Source organism: Enhydra lutris, unplaced genomic scaffold, assembly GCF_002288905.1.
Source record: "Enhydra lutris kenyoni isolate GAN:26980312 unplaced genomic scaffold, ASM228890v2 scaffoldscaffold56, whole genome shotgun sequence".
NCBI classification, from domain to species: domain Eukaryota; kingdom Metazoa; phylum Chordata; class Mammalia; order Carnivora; family Mustelidae; genus Enhydra; species Enhydra lutris.
The window spans coordinates 12,788,144-12,795,077 of record NW_019154140.1 but is presented as its reverse complement, the minus strand read 5'-3'; positions in this window follow the sequence as shown (position 1 = coordinate 12,795,077).

Genomic DNA, 6,934 nt, shown 5'->3' with positions numbered 1-6,934 from the left:
TTCTATGATTCCCTAGAAGACTAAGGGATTGCTTCTTCACTAACACAGTCTTTGGCTGAGACAGGGGGTCACAGAGGTTTCCAAATCCTTCAGATATTCCATACATTTGTTTAATCATCTTTTCTCAAAGCTATGAATTATCTCTCTCAATCCACTCCTCTATCATCATTTAAGAGATCACAAAAAGGGGGGAATACCTATGAAAGCACCTCAGGACTACCAAGATGAAAGGCTATGTGATAAATAGGGAAGGGGGAAATTCACTCACTACCATCAAAGGCCAAGCGAGCTGGGGCAGTTCCTCTGATGGGATGAGAAACAAGTCCTCTCTGCCTCCTCCAAGGTCTGAAATTATCTCCTGGGGATTAATGATCTTCCAGAAGCTCTGTAGCAAGCACCAACGTTCACCTACAACTTGTCACCAGGTGTGAGCGTGGGTGGGAAGGAGTAGCAGACCTCAGACAGCCATGGTGTCCAGATGTATAGTCTTCATGTTGCACAAAGACACTCAAAGAGACAAAGGAGATCAAAATTCAGCTCTGCTATGCTTACCATCCAAAATCTCAAAGGTCTTCATCTTCTAAGAGGGAGTTCCTTTTTTTTTTTCCTAGCTCATCTACATAAGGTGAGTGCCTTTCTGCAATTAAAACAAGGGCACCTTCTGTTAAAAGTGGATCTCATCCCCAGCTGTCAGTTTTCGTCCCTTCCACTCTCTCATTTAGTCTCTGCCAGAGAAGAAGTCCTAATCTTCCCCCCAGATCCTAGGAAAGGATGACCCTCATCGTTCCTCATAGTTTACATCGTATTCAAAAATACCGGATGCACAGCCCTTTCTCTTAGTGCCCCACTGCTGAAATGTAAGCTGTTTGACCTTTATCAAGTTTATAAGAAGCAGGCCTAATGTTTTATTTTTTGTTATTGTTTGTTTCCTTTACAAGATCTGAGGTATCACAGACTAATATATGTAATCTTTTTGCAAAGTGATCATATCTAGAGATGGGAGTTGCATTTTCTAGGCAGCTCTGCCGGGGGCAGTGGGAGGAAACAGGCAGGATTAGGCAGGGAGGCCAGTGCAGAACATAGGATAAAGAAGAAAACTAGTCCTAGATGGTCCCAAATGGCAAGTAATTCAAAGCTATTAGTTGGTACTTAGTGGAACCTATATGAACCAGGTAGCTATAGACTTGCTCTTTGCTGTAAGATTTACCCATGTGACAATATTAACCACAAATATTTCTATATAGTGCTTACTATAAGTCAGGCATAAGCCTTAGCACTATGTGGAAATTAAATCATTTAATCCAATGATATAGCTTTTTTATTGTTCTCCATTTTGTAGATGATCACACTGGGCACAGTTATTTTTATACCAAAATAAATTCTGAAGAGAGACTATCAGATAGAAGGTTTAGGGAGAGATGGGGGAAGGGAGAGGAGAAGGCAAGAGGATATCATGAGAATGTGACAATTATTTTTCTGCCTCACTTGCAATTCTTACCAAGTTATTTTGCATCTATTGGGGAAATATAATTAAACACAAAATCTTCTGGGGCACCTGGGTGGTTCAGTTGGTTAAGCATCTGACTCTTGATCTTGGCTCAGTTCTCAATCTTAGGGTCATGAGTTCAAGCCCTGCTCTGGGCTCCATGCTGGGTGTGGAGCCTACTTTAAAAAAAAAAAAAATAAGTTCTAAAAACAAAATATTCTGCCATTGCAGAAAACCTCTCCAGAAAAGTATAAGAAAAAGAAAAGGGTTTTTATTTTTTAATATGATGTGTGTCAGAGGCCATCCGCTAAAGAGACAGAAGGAAATCCCACTCTCTTCTAGAAGCATGCAGATAAAACCCCTTACATTCATACAATCACTGGTCCTCAAGGAAGAGAACACTGCAGGACCATTTGTCACACACAGTTCGTTCTAAATGCACCCTGGAACTAGAATGGCCAACTGTGTTAGCTAATTGCCTTTATCGAAAGGAATAGTAAGACTTCTCATATCTTCATGACAGAGGTGGTTTTGCCAGTGTGAGCCAGGCACCTAAGTTAGACTCCTACCCTTTCATGGGGACTGAGAGATAGAGGCACAAGGGACTTTGATGATTGCATTTCAAAGCAATGGCTTCCATAATCCTTGAAAAAGGCATTCCAGGGTGGTAAAGGTGGCAAGAGGCTTATTTTGTGTTTTAAAAAGATTTATATACATTTCAAAGAGACAAAGAACTTAGAAGTTTTCTAAAGAAACACACTTTCAGAAAAGGAGGGGGGAGCCTTTTCTAGGACAGGGAAAATTAAGCCTCTTATTTTAAAATTGTATTTGTCATCGCACCTGTGTGTGCGTCTTTCTTCTTCCTTGGCCTTCCCTTTACTTATACTGCCCCTTTCTGCTTTGGAGCTGTGGAAGGTAGAAGGATCATCTCTACCTGCATAACACCCATTTTCTGTGTTACATTTCAAATGTTTTGGTTGATTTCCAAAATATATCCAAGACTGTCAAGCCACACGACTTCAGGTGTCAACATGCAAGTGGCCTGCAGTGCAAACATGGTTCCTGGAGTTGTGCTGAGCAGAGGCCCCGTCTGCCTTCACAATACCCTACCTAGCCCTCATGATAGCACTTTCAGAGTTGTTACCTCATGTCAGTCTTTTAATCATATAGACTAGATGAGAAAAAAAATTACTTAGCAAGATCACGTAACTAGTCAGTTAAAATGCAGATCTCCTGACTCCCAAACCCGCGCTCTTTTCATCAGAACACACTGCCCTGAGTGTGCAAGAGTTTGGGCTGTAGCTGTGGATCAGAGCAAGCCTCGAAACGTGTACTTGAAACTGACCATCATTAACTATGTGCCCTAAGCCTTTGCACTAAGTGCCAATACCCTCTTGCCACCCTTGGATTTTGCTTGCCTTCTTAGAAACTCACTGACAAGAGGAATGTTATACAGATTGAGCTGGAATGCTCACAGTTTAGCAAAAGACATGACAAGGAAAATCAACAATTACTTGTATTGAATATCATTAAATGCCACAGGGACATAGGAAAATGAACTTCCCAGAGGATATGTCCAGATGAATCTGGACACATGAAGAAAGGTCCAACAGGGGAAGAATAGTGTGGAGACAGCAGCAATGGGACACTGATACACTAGATAGAGAGATAAATGTGTTCAAAGGCAGAGAGAAACAGAATATCATAGTATCTTCAAAAACTACACCTTGTGCCACATGGAAGAAAGGGAATATGTGGGAGATCAAAATTAAGACTAGAAAGATAAATGGAAATTAGATATGAAACAAAAGTCATCAATGTTGTTTAAAGATTTAATCTAGAAAGATAAGGGGCCACTTAAAAATTTACAAAAGAACTTATATGATTAGATTTATCTTTTAGCTCATTCAGGCAGAAATATGGGAGATGGATGGAATTGGGAACGAAAGAAGAAAGGAAAAATCACTTAAAAGCATACCACAAGGGAGGAGTCAAGATGGCGGAGAAGTAGCAGGCTGAGACTACTTCAGGTAGCGGGAGATCAGCTAGATAGCTTATCTAAAGATTGCAAACACCTACAAATCCAACGGGAGATCGAAGAGAAGAACAGCAACTCTAGAAACAGAAAATCAACCACTTTCGGAAAGGTAGGACGGGCGGAGAAGTGAATCCAAAGCGACGGGAAGATAGACCGCGGGGGGAGGGGCCGGCTCCCGGCAAGCGGCGGAGCAGCGGAGCACAAAATCGGGACTTTTAAAAGTCTGTTCCGCTGAGGGACATCGCTCCAGAGGCTTAACCGGGGTGAAGCCCACGCAGGGTCAGCGTGGCCTCAGGTCCCGCAGGGTCACAGAAGGATCGGGGGCGTCTGAGTGTCGCAGAGCTTACAGGTATTAGAACAGGGAAGCCGGCTACAGAGACAGAGCCGAGGAGTGACTCTCAGCTCGGGGTTACCTTGAACCGGTTGCAGGCTCGGTCAGCTCGGAGCGCGGCCGGAGGCAGGGTGACGGGAGTAAATCGGCGCTGTTCTCTGAGGGCGCACTGAGGAGTGGGGCCCCGGCCTCTCGGCTCCTCTGGGCCGGAGACCGGGAGGCCGCCATCTTCATTCCCGCCCTCCGGAACTCTACGGAAAGCGCTCAGGGAACAAAAGCTCCCGAAAGCAAACCCGAGCGGATTACTCAGACTGGCCCCTGGTAAGGGCGGTGCAACTCCGCCCGGGGCAAAGACACTTGAGAATCACTACAACAGGCCCCTCCCCGAGAAGATCAACAAGAAGCCCAGCCAGGATCAAGTTCACCTACCAAGGAGGACAGTTTCAATACCAAGGAGAGCAGCGTAATTCCAAAGGAGGAGAAAGCAAAGCACGGAACTCATGGCTTTCTCCCCATGATTCTTTAGCCTTGCAGTTAATTTAATTTTTTTTCTTTTTCAATTTATTTTTCTTCTTCTGCTAAATTTTTTTAACTTTTACCCTTTTCTTTTTTAACGTTTTTTAACTAGTTTATCTAATATATATATATTTTTATCCTTTTTATATATTTTTCTTTATTGGTTTTCTTTTTTTAATTGTTTCTTCCTTTTTTTTTTTTCTTCTTTTTTTTTTTTTCTTTTTCTTCTTTCTGAACCTCTTTTTATCCCCTTTCTCCCCCTCATGATTTGGGATCTCTTCTGATTTGGCTAAAGCATATTTTCCTGCGGTTGTTGCAACTCTTTTAGTATTTTACTTGCTCCTTCATCTACTCTTATCTGGACAAAATGACAAGGCGGAAAAATTCACCACAAAAAAAAGAACAAGAGGCAGTACCAAAGGCTAGGGACCTAATCAATACAGACGTTGGTAATATGTCAGATCTAGAGTTCAGAATGACGATTCTCAAGGTTCTAGCTGGGCTTGAAAAAGGCATGGAAGATATTAGAGAAACCCTCTCGGGAGATATAAAAGCCCTTTCTGGAGAAATAAAAGAACTAAAATCTAACCAAGTTGAAATCAAAAAAGCTATTAATGAGGTGCAATCAAAAATGGAGGCTCTCACTGCTAGGATAAATGAGGCAGAAGAAAGAATTAGCGATATAGAAGACCAAATGACAGAGAATAAAGAAGCTGAGCAAAAGAGGGACAAACAGCTACTGGACCATGAGGGGAGAATTCGAGAGATAAGTGACACCATAAGACGAAACAACATTAGAATAATTGGGATTCCAGAAGAAGAAACAGAGAGGGGAGCAGAAGGTATATTGGAGAGAATTATTGGAGAGAATTTCCCCAATATGGCAAAGGGAACAAGCATCAAAATCCAGGAGGTTCAGAGAACCCCCCTCAAAATCAATAAGAATAGGTCCACACCCCGTCACTTAATAGGAAAATTTACAAGTCTTAGTGACAAAGAGAAGATCCTGAAAGCAGCCCGGGAAAAGAAGTCTGTAACATACAATGGTAAAAATATTAGATTGGCAGCAGACTTATCCACAGAGACCTGGCAGGCCAGAAAGAGCTGGCATGATATATTCAGAGTACTAAACGAGAAAAACATGCAGCCAAGAATACTATATCCAGCTAGGCTATCATTGAAAATAGAAGGAGAGATTAAAAGCTTCCAGGACAAACAAAAACTGAAAGAATTTGCAAATACCAAACCAGCTCTACAGGAAATATTGAAAGGGGTCCTCTAAGCAAAGAGAGACCCTAAAAGTAGTAGATCAGAAAGGAACAGAGACAATATACAGTAACAGTCACCTTACAGGCAATACAATGGCACTAAATTCATATCTCTCAATACTTACCCTGAATGTTAAGGGGCTAAATGCCCCAATCAAAAGACACAGGGTATCAGAATGGATAAAAAAACAAAACCCATCTATATGTTGCCTACAAGAAACTCATCTTAAACCCGAAGACACCTCCAGATTTAAAGTGAGGGGGTGGAAAAGAATTTACCATGCTAATGGACATCAGAGAAAAGCAGGAGTGGCAATCCTTATATCAGATCAATTAGATTTTAAGCCAAAGACTATAATAAGAGATGAGGAAGGACACTATATCATACTCAAAGGAACTGTCCAACAAGAAGATCTAACAATTTTAAATATCTATGCCCCTAACATGGGAGCAGCCAACTATATAAACCAATTAATAACAAAATCAAAGAAACACATCGACAATAATACAATAATCGTAGGGGACTTTAACACTCCCCTCACTGAAATGGACAGATCATCCAAGCAAAAGATCAACAAGGAAATCAAGGCCTTAAATGACACACTGGACCAGATGGACATCACAGATATATTCAGAACATTTCATCCCAAAGCAACAGAATACACATTCTTCTCTAGTGCACATGGAACATTCTCCAGAATAGATCACATCCTGGGTCCTAAATCAGGTCTCAACCAGTATCAAAAGATTGGAATCATTCCCTGCATATTTTCAGACCACAATGCTCTGAAGCTAGAACTCAATCACAAGAGGAAATTTGGAAAGAACCCAAATACATGGAGACTAAACAGCATCCTTCTAAAGAATGAATGGGTCAACCAGGAAATTAAAGAAGAGTTGAAAAAATTCATGGAAACAAATGATAATGAAAACACAACAGTTCAAAATCTGTGGGACACAACAAAGGCAGTCCTGAGAGGAAAATATATAGCGGTACAAGCCTTTCTCAAGAAACAAGAAAGGTCTCAGGTACACAACCTAACCCTACACCTAAAGGAGCTGGAGAAAGAACAAGAAAGAAACCCTAAACCCAGCAGGAGAAGAGAAATCATAAAGATCAGAGCAGAAATCAATGAAATAGAAACCAAAAAAACAATAGAACAAATCAATGAAACTAGGAGCTGGTTCTTTGAAAGAATTAATAAGATTGATAAACCCCTGGCCAGACTTATCAAAAAGAAAAGAGAAAGGACCCAAATAAATAAAATCATGAATGAAAGAGGAGAGATCACAAC